The following is a 13629-nucleotide window of genomic DNA, read 5'->3' on the forward strand; positions in this document are numbered from 1 at the left end:
ATAAATCTTATTTTTGGTACCTACAACGACGGGTATCACTACTCGATCGAGTGGTTTTTCCTGCCTTAGTTAATTTCCGCCTAATCATTTTGTGGGCTTTTGTAATTAGTCCATAGATTAGGTTTTAGGATGGATTTTTCGTATAAGATAGAGCAGAGGGACTACGTTACTCGCTCTCTTCGGACGTTCGTTTTACTCTACCTAAGACTACTGTTCTTGGATTTTTGTTCTTCCTTTACACTTTGCTACTCGGAATTGGATTTTGCGATTGGTATTATTATTTTACTTTTATCTTTGATCTTATTTATTGCTTAAATTCCTTCCCTCTTTTAATTGTTATCATAATTGCTTTGATTCAATTCCTATTAGTTCTATCATCATGTTTAGTTTTAATTATCTATTTGTCATTATTTTTAATTCGACGGTAATGAGTAGCTAATTCCCCCTGTTAAGACTATAGGGGATCCATAATCATGAGGGAATAGTAGTCGACTTATCGGGTTAATGCGGGTGTAATCTTCGTTGTTTAAATGCTGCAATTAATTGTATCTGTCTGATTGAGTCGACGCGATTAGATATTTATATCTTAGTGACCCTTGACCTGGACCGAAAGGTTGGAAAAGGCGAGACTAGTAGCGAGCAATAGGGTATTGTAGTGAGGGCGAAAGCTAAGCTATTTACGCTTTAGGGTGAATTAAGGACCGAAAGGTGACGTTCGCTACCCCTTAGATCGTATTTGCATTAATTTGAGACCTAGATTACTTGACTGAATGATTATGGTGAACCATCTGTCTTAGCTGTTTCTCCTTATCTATTAATTCCTTCCCCCCCCCCCCCCTCCAATTTGGTTACCTTGACGAACTTAGATTAAGCTGACAATTTCCTATCTCTCTGTGGATTCGACCCGACTTCCCTAGCTATATTAGTTAGAGCCAGTTGGTATTTTTGACAGGTACGCGACAGACGTGTCAGTTATCCTTATTAATTCTTCTTGAATCAGTTTGAGGAAACTTGATCTTGTCAACATTCTAAGTTAGAGTGTCGAGTTCTTAGACGGAGTAGTCTTTGAACTCTTGTCGCAACCGGAGTAGGTTGTTGGTCCTTTTTATTGTAAGGGTTTTAAGTAGTCAGAATATATCACTTAACTAATCAATAAAAGGAAGATTGGACGTTGGCCCTTAGAGCGTTGGTCGAACCAATTCAAAAAATTATTGTGTTGATCTCTCGTTAATTTTGATTCCGCTGCAATTATTTTACTTGTACTTCATTTGCGTTTCCCTTTAATAACGGTCCTGAATACTGTAAGCAACAGTCAGAACAACTGTTGTTTTTCATTTCAGCAATTTTCTTCAACAACGTGATACACTTCAAATTACTCGATTTATTTGATGTATCCACTTGTTGCTCATATTGTTAGTCAACTTACTTTAAAACAATAAAGATTAAGTTGAAATTTTTAAATAGTACCTAATTCAACCCCCTCCCCCTCCTAGGTACTTGAAATCCTAAAATCTTTAATTTGCAATGTTTGGATAAAGCGAGAAGTATTATTACCAAGAGGATAAGTTTGGTTTCAAACCCAGATTCGAACAGGAGGAGCCGTCGCAATAATCGAGATATCATTCAAAGAGGGGCCTAATAGCAAGAAAGGAGAAGTCTTCTTCGCAAACGACATGTCACCAGTGGAGATATTTCATAAGATCAGAGAAGACCATCAGCCAATCATGAGTTGAATGTTTTTAAAAGGCAGGAAATGGGAAAAATTTGTTTGATCGTTTTTATGTGAATCTGTAATGGCTAGCAAATAAAAAATGGCAACAGAAGATTGATTTTCACCATGAAAATGAATTTTGCCATGGAAAGAGAATGAAGAATAATTGATGAGAGAAATTTCATAGGATTATGAGGAAGAGAGGTATAGGGTTAGACGGCTAAGTAAAAGATAAAACTACTCGATGAATAATTTTAGGGTTAGACACTTCTTTGGATGGGAAAATAATTAATGAGAGCATGACACGTTGATAGGATGATGTGTTCTAGTTTCTGTTTTATAATTTTATATAGATTAATGAGTAAATACATTAATAGTAATATTGAGTTGAATACAGAGGACATACCCTATAGTATTTAATATGATCACTAAACTGTATAAGGATAATTGGTCAAATATTTTTATGACGAGACGTAGCAGATCGTCTTAACTCTTACTATTGCTTAAAAATTTAGAAACAACAATTAATCAATCAAAAGTTGCTATATTTTTATTTGATATGACAAGAAATTGTTCTTAGATACATTCTCCCTAATGATTTACAATCTATTACATACGGAGTACAAATCCCCAAAGATTTACTTCGCTTATATGACAATCTTGTACTTTGCATGTAATTAAACCAACTCATTAACTCTAATATAAAATAAAAAGTTTAAAAATTACTCCTTCTACTAGTTGGAAAGCCCGTGTGATGCACGGGGCTCTTATTAGAATTATCTGTAAAAATATATTTTTAAGTTAACCAAAAAGTCCAACTATGTTGAATCATTGATGAAAAAAAAATCATGGTTGGTATAGTTGATTGATGAATTATTAGTGCTTTTACCGTAAAAAAAATTGACATTCAATAGTACTTATAACATCAAGTGATTTAGTTATAATATGTACTTTGCTTTTTCATTGTCGCGGGCACAATTGGTTTTTAATTCAATAAAAAACGCTCGCTTTGTAAACATGGTGCAGCTCACCAAATTAATCCTTAATAACGGAGACAGACTTTTATGAGTCTTGTAAATTGTTTTAACCTACAACAACTACGTAAAACTGAATGATATTACGTAAAACAACAATTATCATAATTATATATAGTGTGTTCAAAGATAATGTTAGATCTCTTAAACATAATTTTACCTTGATTATATATCTACAATTAAGAGTATTTGCTTCTTATAAACTTCTCGCAACATCAAATCCAAACTGAATTCTAACAGAATTATTGGTCTCTAAGCAACAATAAAAAATACCTGTGATTCTATTGCATAGAATGCACGGGGCAACATCATTTATTAGTTTTATGACATCATTTAAAATCGTTGAGTTACCAAGTTAGTATTTTATGGCAACGCTGAAACGTTGGTTTACCTTACCATGATCTGGTAATAGAAAACTATTAAATTTTTAACAAAAAGTCAAACCATACTGAAAATGAGAGCAAACAAAATTTCGGGAGTTGATTTAGATGAGAAGTGATTAATCATCAGTTCCCCTCACAAAAACGCAACAAAAATGTTGGCATTTGGTATTGACTATATCAGTTGTATAACATTCACAGATATAATTGGGTTGTAGAGTTATTATTCTTATAATCTCACGTTTCATCGGTTTTTAACAGAAATAGCTATTTACAATTAAAACTACTTGTCCTTATAAGCGTCATACAAAATATATAATACGACACATAATTTGATAAATTTGTGAAAACTTCTTTGTAAATAATGTCCTTCGTTTGGCTTTAATACATTTGGTCTCTATCACGATGAGAACATTAATCCCTTGGATGAAGTTATTCTTGACGCTTCTACGTAAAGGTGGTCATTACTAAAAACTGGTTTCAGCACATAAATTCCAACATGATTAAGTGATTGTCCCCGACTCTTGTTTATTGTCTAGCGTAGCATAGCATCAATGTATATTGTCTCCGCTTAAGAACGAAAGGAATATTTGTGTTCGAGGAAGTCATTCCTATATGCTCGGTTTAGTACCTTTTGCCAAATTTGGAATCCGTAATTATCTTCCTTTCTATTTCGAATTTCCCAAGGCGATTGATAATAAGACAATGTCTCTTTAGATAGACCTCTTACAGAGTTGATGTTCCTCAACAACAGAACCGACATACCACACTTGGTATAATATACCATTATGAGTTATGTTAAAAAATTCATCATATATACTCCCTTCTCTTCTTAATGAACATCTTTCCCATTGCTTCTCAAGAGTCAAACGTCGTTTATAACTTTGACCAATAATATGTCAAATATCATGGTCAAACTAATGTATTGACGACTCTGCAAAAACAATACATAGGATCATTGCGAAGAGGATGGCGTACATTTAGTGTGAAATTTCTAAAAGATAATGAATTGCTCCCAAAGTCTAACGGGACTAAAATACTCTACCAAGTCTCGAATAATAGGAAAAAAAGCGACTCCTAAAAACAAGGTTGTCATACAGGCGAGGACACAGGATGAAGGTAGGCTTTATCATACTCATATTAATTAGAAAAATTATATGCCTTTAGTTGTCACAAGTAAAAAATTTCAAAACCATAGATCAACTTGTGTAGATCTTGAATTAGTTTGTTCCATATAAATGTTATATTATCGCTTACTCTATAGTTTTCAAATATTTCTCATATTTTATTTACCCATGCCTAGCTAACACCCATGGTTGACATGACTTAAAATTTAGTTTGAGTCTGAAACTTTATTTATATTCGCTGCATCCAAGACAAAAGATATATAATTGGATGGACAATTATGATAGATTTTCCTTTTGATCAAATTTATTTTTTTCTTATTGTAGAGTTAACAATTTTCTTATATGGAACGCTTATTTTGAACCAATTGTTTATTTATTCTATTTCTCATGATTATGATATATACGTACTTTGTGTTACAATGTCTAATTGCTAATATTAATTCTGAACCAATAGCTATTTATTTTATTAATCAAGTTTATAAAATTAAAAATGGAACATGAGATTTACTTTGAACAATAGGTTCAAAAGTAAGTAAACATGGGCAATAAAAAAGAAATAGAAAAAGAAATTAATTTGGTATTATGAAGGTCGAGAGATCATGAAATTAAAAATCTCATATTTAGACTCTGTTTCGAAAAAAAATAAGTTTAAATTTATCTGACCAAAATTTCATTTATCTTCTTTGTTGTAAGTATTTGGTGGATAAATTATTTACCAAAATAAGCGAAGCATGTGAGAAATAAGCTACATGTATTTTTTTTTAATACTTCAATTTATAATATTAAATATGGAGTACTTACTATGTCCTTTTATGCCATATTATATAAAAAAAAACTATCTTTCCGGTTAGTTTAAAAAACAGTTTTTATTTAATCGGTTAACTGATCGGCTCCGAAGCTTGTTTTTTAGGTTTTAGTTAATTTTTATAATGAAATATGAGATATAGTATATAAATAATGTGTATGACATTAATATACCATATAATTAGTTACATAGTGTATTTTGAGTATTTAGCACCTACTAATGCGTGAGTCTAGAACCGATCATTGATTCATCATATGAATAACACTATGAGTTGTTCCATTGTTACACAAAAGCTTTGAGTTGTTTAAACCCTCAAATTCTACTTCAGTTTTTCTCGGTTTCATTCCTCCATCTAATGATCTCCACATTCTTATAGAAAGTAAATTAGTTAAACAAATATAGTAACATATATAGATTAGTGAAATGTTTTATGTATTGATAACTTGAATGTATATGGAGGCATTTATGTTTATGATTTCTATACACACACTCCAATGATTATTTAATGATTACATTTTTGATAAAATCGTAACTTATATTTCGTGTAACTACGTAAGATTACACTACATCATCTTAACATAACACTTTAATAAAATAAATTCATCTTTTATCCGCCAGCTTCTTGAATTTTGATGCGAGAATACAAAATAAAAATGTATGAGACCGTAAGTGGGGGAAAATAAATACGATAACTTGAACTATTATTATGAATTTCTATTATCTGTTTGATAGTTTTATATTTATATTAGGATAATTTTATTAAAATATATTTGATCTACTTATATTAGGATAATTTTATTAAAATTTGTTTTAAATACTAAGAAATCTACTTTTATTAGGATAACTTTATTTATTTAATTTTTTTCGAAATCTACTCTTGTGAGGATTTCTAAAAAAGTTGGACTGTCTAATATCGCTCGAAAAGTTTCTGCTTTATATATATGTATTGATTGATTGATTCAGCCTAATTAATCGCATTTAACCCCAAATATATGATGGTGAATTTGGTCAAATACAGTGAAGTGGACCGAAAAAAAGGAAATACCGAACGTGGTCAATCACAGAGGCGAATCTAGGACTAAAAATTTGGGGTGGCGAAAATATTAAGCGGTTTTTGAGTAAAAATGGAAGTAACGAAAAAATGTGTTAAAAACATATAAAAATTCAAAAACAAATGAACAATAAACAAGCAAAATGAACAGTCGATACCAGCTTAAACTCATTTTGTAAGTCATAATTACCTTTACTTTATTTTTTTTATGTTTTTTTTTGTCAATCGAAGCGCGCACTTAGTCGCATTACAATAGAGGGGAGGGGGATTCGAACCTGGGACCTATTGTCCTCAATATCTCCGTCTTAACCACTAGAGTAAGACATCTTCGGTAAAAAGATTAACCATTATAACAAACATAATTATTAGATAAAATAGTAAACAAAGTTCATACTCCTTAGAAAAAATGCAATAAATAACTAATTAATCAAAGGTGAGGAAAAAAATAATTAAGATTATGCCTATAGCAAGTCTCGAACATTGAATCTAATGCTTGCAGTACAACATGTTTTACCGTTGAGCCTCATCAGTTTTAATGTTCAACTAATGCCTCATATTTTACATTCTTTAGCGTGAGTTTGGGGTAGCGAAACAACCTATAAATCAATTTTTTCCACTTTGGGGTAGCGGCAAAAAATGCACGGGTCGTAATAGCAGACGCTATTATTAGATACTAGTGTCCTTGTCTAATTTTCGAATACACCCTGGCCAATTATACAGATAACTACAAGTTAACAACACAATTTAAAATCTTAAGGGCATTAGCAATTATCAAACCTCTAAAGTACACAAACCTTTGTTGACAAACCTCTATTGTTGATGCCCTAATAAAAAAAAAGTTAAAAAGTTGGACTAGCTGTCTAATTTGGCTATATTATTTATTTATACAACCATTGTTTGCGCTGCAGAATAATTGTGGGAACAGCCAAACAAACTCCTTTTATTCTTCTAAAATTCTCTTAATTTCTTAGGGGAAAAAAGGGAGTTTATATATACATACTATATTGTGTTGCATATATTATACTACTAGTAACTAAGTAATGGGAAATTGTGCAAACAAACCGGCGACGGCGGAGGGAGAAGCTCCAGTACCGGTGGAGAAGGCGGCGGAGACGACGGATAGAGAAATAGTATTGGAAACCAAGGTAATTACTACTGAGGTTGATGCCAATGATACCTCCACGCCGAGATCTCTCGCTCAAATGTTGGAGGTCAATTGTTATTATTAATTACTATTCCTATTAATATCTTACGTAATATTATTACTAATCAATCAATCAATCAATATATATAACTAAAGGAGGCTTTTTTTTTCTAATTATACTATTAGCATTAGAATTAGGAGATATTATACTATTAGCATTACAATTAGGAGATAATTAATTATTTACAATTTTTATATTATAATTAGGAATATAATTTTCCTATTATAAATGAGAATTAATTAATTATTTTACAATTTTCCTATTAGAAATAGGAAATAAATTAACAATTTATTAAGGCTTTTTTTCCTAATTATACTATTAGAATTAGGAGATAATAATTATTTAAAATTTTTCATTATAATTAGGAATACGATTTTCCTACTACAAATGAGAATTAATTAATTATTTTACAATTTTATTATTAGAAACACGAAATAAATTAATTATCTACAATTTATTAATACTAAAAAAATTATTCATTAGTATCTGTTCACTTTTTATTAAATTAGAAGGAAAAAAACCTTTGATATATTTATAATATTCAATTTTATGACAACTTCCGATTAAAAAAATGAGGTATTGTGAGGCTAAAAGGCCCTAGGCCGAACTGGGTTGTGACAAATGTGCATGCATAATACGTACTACATGGAATTTACTCATGTAAAGAGTAAAGTGAACGCTGAAATATGCCCTACGTCTTTTGTTATTGCTAATGTCATATTTAGTTATACATAATACGAAGTTTATTTTTCAAATGTCATATGTATTTCTCCTACTAATTTTAAAGTTATTTCCCTCACAATACAGTTCAACTTCTATTGTTAATTTATTATTATATTATTTACATTCATTTGTCATTATATAAAAGTATATTAATCAAAATTTAAATAAAATATTCACAAATTATTGATAAGTACAAAGTTTGATATCTATTTTTCAAGGAGTATTAAAAGATAAAGAAAGTTGCTGCTAATATGCGAATCGAAATATCATATTATGACAAATGAGTAAATGTTTTGAAAAACTTTATTGTGCAATTGTTTTACAATTTAAAGTAAAAATGGTACCACGAGTAATAAAATAGATTTGAATGAGGCTTGAAGGTAAATTAGATACACTTATTATAGAAATATGTATAAGGTTAAGATTCAATTCAAGCAAAGATCAACATTAAAAAAAAGTCATGATAAACACATAAAAGAGTAAGAGTAGTCTTTCCCTAACACAGTGAAGACCGTCTCTCTCAAGTTTTTCTTCTGACAAATTTACATGCATAAAAAATTGTACTATTCAATTATATGGAGCAAACTAATTATTGTTGATGCTATAATTTTTTTTTTGTGTAAATTGAGCACAACATCACTATAATTTAGGGAGAGATACGAATTGGGGAAGGGTGAGACATATTCGTCATGCATCGTCATGCATAATACGATGTTTTAACCACCTTTAGGCAAAAAATTAAAAATAAATGAAAAAATTTAAACCTAAAAGGGGGTCACGTACTTGCCAACTCTTCTATAGTTCTCTACCGCATTAATATTTTCATGAAGTTTATGACATTTATTTCATATTAATAAAAAAAATTATTATACTGCTTCGTACAATTTGTGATTTATAACTTTTAGCTAACTTATTTGAACTTGCTTAAATTAATATATTTTAAGTGAAGAATATTAATTATAAATATGATAAAGATAAAGTTTAATCTTTAATTTTCTCAGAAATAAAAAAAAAACTCAATCCATTATTTCAATATGTCGATTCAACACTCAAAATAGCATATCTGTTATTTAAATAGTGTAAAAACTCTCAAAATGCTAAAAAAAATGTTCAATATGTCATTATCAAAGAAAACCTAAGTTTCTGCATTTTTTTGTCATTTTCAACTTGATCTTTACGAGATATAAAAATGATGAAGTTCAGAAAGTAGCGGTTAGTTTTATGTTAGTTAGATCGACTTTTCAAGAGAGAGATGAAAGCTTTACATTTTAGATCGTTTTATGCGTGAACTGAAGGGATTAAGTAGTGGGCTAAAGGTTGTTTCGAGTGGGAATGAGGATGATTGTGACGAGTTGGTTGACTAAAGTTTTTCCTTACTAGATCTAGAAAGGGGATAATAATTATGAAATAATAAAATTTGAAGAAAAAAGGACAATAAAAATAAGATGGAGGTAGTAAGATTTATTTATGCAAAATGAAATAAATAGCAAAGTTCGTGTGTATATATAAAATATTCAAACTTATTCAGTTTACAAACATAGTACCCAAACACTTTGTTTGAGTATCTGAAATGGAGGTAGGGGAGGGGACGAGAAAAAGACTAGGAAGGGAAAGGGAGAGAGATAAGAGGGAAGATTGCTTCTTAAACTTTTCTTTGTTGAAGGAGAAATAAATTGTTTTCGATAAGGGGAGACGAGGATACATATCATCTAGAGTAAAGATTGGTGTTTCATGGAGCTGAATGTGATTTATGACTTCTTAGATGTAAAACGTGGCAGAAAGGTAGTGATAGTCGTAGTGGATTGGAGGTTGTTTCAAGTAGTAAGAACTAATCACAGTGGTTGATGTTTTATTTTGCGGGTAAATTAGTGGGGTGGAGGGAGGGTGCATTTGTGAAGGGTGATGAGTTTAACTAGAACAGTGATAATAAATAATGTTATTTATCAGCAAAATATCGCTTGCATTAAAACATATAGGTAACATGAATAATAAAAAGAAACCTCAAAAAATCATACTGATAAACTTAATCTTGACCCCATCAATCCAAATTAAAGTAAAATCTTAATTCTAACAACATTGTCGAGAGCAAGGGTTAGTTTCCATTGGATTGTGGATTTTTCTAGAAGTAGGGGTTTAGTTTTTCACTTAGTTGGATAAATTTGAGATAAGTTGCGGAGATAAGGATCGATCTTTCAAGGGATGAGATTGTATTAGATCATGTGTGTGAATAGGGAATAAAAATAGAGATCTGCGTGAAAGATTTTGTTTCAAATTAGAAGATGGGGGCCAAGACTATTGCTATAGAGAGAAGGGGGGGGGGGGGGCATAAGCAGCCATAGCCATGTAATATTGTGTCGGAATTTGGTTCACATTCAAACGTACTACTATAGTTTGACCGGAAGATATAACATTCTAACTACCTCTAAATGATTTTACATAATTACAATTTGATCCAGCAAGATTAAATTATGGTTGTTTTTCGAAAGAAGGAAATTTGTTGCATCATTGAGTTGATTATACATAGTAGATATTATTATTTTCCTTGACCAATTGAAAAACAAACAGGTATTAATGAACAAATTTTAAAAACTATCAGTCCAAGTATCATATATATAAACTTCATATTGGTTTTATTTTCCTAAAAAAAAAGTATTTTATTAATCAAACACTCTTTTATTCCTATGTCAGTATTATTTTAACGGGAAATTTTTTGTTGGTCATGCGGCATACATAAATTCTTAGTCATGAACGATGTACTATATGTCTATATTCCATTTTATTATGAAATTTATCACACATTATTTTAATATCCGTGCAACGCACGGGCAAAAAAACTAGTAATCTAGTATTTTCATCTTACTTATTCCGTATTTTTTTATTTTATTTTTATGGACATATAATGATATATAGGTCTTATATGTTTGTTTTAGTAGTACCAAAAAACATATATATATGCTTGTTTTAGTTATCTTGAAGTTTTGTGCCATGATTATGCTTGATGTGCCATTAGTCCATTAACATATATACCTCGTACTGGTAGATGTTTACGTTCATGTAGCATGAGTTTGTAGATAAAGCTACACTGTGTTAACATATACTCCGTGTCTCCGTAGGTCCTAGGTTTGAATCCCGTTTTCTATATATTGTAATGTTTTTATGCCTCATCTGACACGAAAAAAATAAACCAAGCATGTAGACGTTAGAAACTTTGTAGTAAGACTAGTAACAGTAAACAGCTACGGAAAATTGTCTATTGCCGGTTTATTCTAAACTTCAATAGTTACTAGTTTTATTCCCGTGCAAAAAATGCACGGGTCGTAATAGCAGACGCTATTATTAGATACATGAATATATATAATTGAGCGTGATTAAGTGTTCAATACCGTGACAATATAAATAGTCCATATTTGGAGATTCGAATATTTGATAAATGTTCGATTTAAATATCATACAACCGTATTTTATTGGAATTATATTAAAGGTATTTGACATGTTAAACCCGTTGAAGTATGTAAAATTGTTAATTACAACATTTATGTAAATTGTGACATTTTAACTTATGTTTTAACATAAACAATTAAAATAGGAATAAAAGATAGAAATAAAAGGAACTAGTTTTCTTGCTCGTGCGTTGCACGGATATTAAAATAAGGTGTGATAAATTTCACAATAAAATGGAATATAGACATATAGTACATCGTTCATGTCTAAGATTTTATGTATGCCGCTTGACCAACAAATAATTCCCGTTAACATAATATTGACATAAGAATAAAAGAGTCTTTGATTAATAAAATACAATTTTTAGGAAAATAAAACCAATACGAAGTTTATATATATGATACTTGGACTGATAGTTTTTAAAATTTGTTCATTTACCTGTTTGTTTTTCAATTGGTCAAGGAAAACAATAATATCTATTCTGCATAATCAACTCAGTGATGCAACAAATCTCTTCTTTCGAATAAGAACCATAATTTAATCATTACTGGATCAAATTGTAAAGTAAAAACATTTAGAGGTGGTTAGAATGTTATATCTCCCGGTCAAACTATATAAGAATGTGAACTAAATTCTGACACAATACTACATGGCTGTGGATGCTTATGACGCCCCCCCCCCCCTCCCTTTCTCTATTGTAATAGTCTTGGCCCTTATCTTCTCATTTATAACAAAATCTTTCACGTAGAACCCTATTTTTCTTCCCTATCCACGCACAGTATCTAAAACAATCGCATCCCTTAAAAGATCGATCCTTGTCTCCAAAATTTATCTCAAATTTATCCAACCAAGTGAAAAACTAAACCCCTACTTCTAGAAAAATCCACCATCCAATGGAAACTAACCCTTGCTCTCGACAATGTTGTTTTTTTAGGAAAATAAAACCAATATGAAGTTTATATATATGATACTTGGGACTGAGAGTTTTTAGATCTTGTTCATTAATACCTGTTTGTTTTTCAATTGGTCAAGGAAAACAATAATATTTACTTTGCATAATCAACTCAATGATGCAACGAATCTCCTTCTTTAAATTAACAACCATAATTTAATCATTGTTGGGTCAAATAGTAGTTACGTAAAAACATTTACAGATAGTTAAATGTTATATCTCCCTGTCAAACTATAGACGTATCTTTGAAAGTGAACCAAATTCAAATGCAATACTACATGGCTGGGGCTGCTTATTGCACCCCCTATAACAATAGTATTGCCCCCCATCTTCTCATTTGAAACAAAATCCTTCACCCATACCCCTATTTGTCTTCCCTATTCACCATTGTTGTTAAAATCGCGATCCGGATCGTAGGATCGTACGATCCTACGATCCAAAAAATGGAAAACGATTCAAATCGTCGTAGGATCGTTTTGGTGGTAGGATCGGTATAGGATCGGTCAGGATCGGGTAGGATCGGATAGGATCGTACAGAATCGTGTAGGATCGATGGTAGGATCGTTCAGGATCGTAAAATGCTTATTTGTGCAACAAATTTGTGAGTTGGTTGTTCTTCTATACTTATAACTCTAAATTAAAGGTATATGTAATATATTGATATGATTATTAAGACTTTCTTGTCATTAAATAAACTTTTTAACATTATACATCACAAATTATACCAAATAGTTTACATAAACTTGTTTATTCAAGCTATTTGTAGGATCTTACGATCCTACGATTCGATCCTGCGATCCGATCCTACCACCCCTCTTCGATCCAAAGTAGGATCTCGATCCTGACAACATTGCTATTCACACACATGATCTAAAACAATCTCATCCCTTTAAAGATCGATCCTTGTCTTCGAAACTTCTCTCAAATTTATCCAACCAAGTGAAAAACTAAACCCCTACTTCTAGAAAAATCCACAATCCAATGGAAACTAACCCTTGCTCTCGATAATGTTGTTAGAATTAAGATTTTACTTTAATTTGGATTGATGGAGTCAAGATTAAATTTATCAGTATGATCTTTTGAGGTTTCTTGTTATTATTCATGTTACCTATTTATTATCAACCTCATTCCCACTCGAAACAACATTTAGCCCACTACTTAATCCCTTCGGTTCACACATAAAACGGTCTAAAATGCAAA

Source organism: Silene latifolia, chromosome Y, assembly GCF_048544455.1.
Source record: "Silene latifolia isolate original U9 population chromosome Y, ASM4854445v1, whole genome shotgun sequence".
Lineage (NCBI taxonomy): Eukaryota > Viridiplantae > Streptophyta > Magnoliopsida > Caryophyllales > Caryophyllaceae > Silene > Silene latifolia.